Genomic DNA, 1,375 nt, shown 5'->3' with positions numbered 1-1,375 from the left:
TGCTGTGGTGTGTAACCTACAGCACTAGCACTTAGGGGTCAGGAGTTCAAGGTCATCTCAGGTACACAGTGAGTCTGAGGCCTGCAATATATGAGATTCAGTTTCTAAAATAAAAGTATTAAAAGCAAGAGTGGCCTTGGGGAAGCCAGAAATGGAATGGGATTCAGTTTTCGTGACTCGGCTCCCCAGGGCATGTCCAGCCTGTGGAGGCCTTCCATGGAAGGGGGCACAGCTAACATGGCCTCACAAGCCAGGGCACGGACATTTGAGAGTCACACAGGTCTCTGGGGGCGGTTGGAGTCCACTCTGCCGAGGTTAATGCGGTCACCATCCAAACGACTGGGTGATTGTTGGGGAGCAGCCCGGGCTTTCAAACACTCCTGTGTAGGGTTCGTGTGGACGCAGGTTTTTATTTCCTGATTGGCTGTGCGTTCCTTCCATCACGCTGTCCCCGTCCTCAGCCAATCCACGTCCACTGAGAAGTGGGCAAGCGTCTCTCCACCGTCTCTTCCACGGGTTCATCTCTGCCGCTGACAGCAAGAACTCGCCACACTGTGGGTTAGAGGACCTCATTGTTCCAGCTAAGCTGCAAACCTGCTGGCCTAGCGGGAGCCCGCCCGGCAGGAGCTTGCTAATCTTCTTAGCCCATATTGAGGTTACTTGGGGTTTATTTGTCGGTGGCTTAGTCTTGAGCTTGAAGCCATGCCGAAGGGAGTTGTGGGCTCTTATCTGAGCTGAGACTACAAACTCCAAGGAGTCCTGCCTCTCTGGGCTGTCAGCATAAGAAGCCACCAACTGTTACTTCAGAAGTCTGGGTCAAGATAATAGTGATGCAGGCCTTTAACCCCAGCAGAAGCTGGCGGATCTCTGAGTTCAAGGCCAGTCTGGTCTATATAGAAAGTTCCAGGCCAATCAAGATTACACAGTGAGACTGCATCTCAACACACTGAACCTGATAGAAGAGAAAGTGGGAAGTACTCTACAACACGTGGGCACAGGAGACCACTTCCTACGTATAACCCCAGCAGCACAGGCAGTAAGGGCCCCATTGAATAAATGGGACCTACTGAGACTGAAAAGCTTCTGTAAAGCAAAGGACACTGTTGCTAAGACAGAAAGGCAACCCACTGACTGGGAGAAGATCTTCACCAACCCCACAACTGACAAAGGTCTGATCTCCAAAATATATAAAGAACTCAAGAAACTAGACTGTAAAAGGCTACTCAACCCAATTATAAAAATGGGGCACTGAGCTGAACAGAGAACTCTCAACAGAAGTTCAAATGGCCAAAAGACACTTAAGATCATGCTCAACTTCCTTAGCGATCAGGGAAATGCAAATCAAGACAACTTTAAGATACCATCTTACACCTGT

This window comes from Alexandromys fortis, unplaced genomic scaffold, assembly GCF_014885135.2.
Source record: "Alexandromys fortis isolate MF-2015 unplaced genomic scaffold, M_Fortis_MF-2015_v1.1 scaffold_212, whole genome shotgun sequence".
Classification (NCBI taxonomy): domain Eukaryota; kingdom Metazoa; phylum Chordata; class Mammalia; order Rodentia; family Cricetidae; genus Alexandromys; species Alexandromys fortis.
This window is presented reverse-complemented; position numbering follows the sequence as displayed.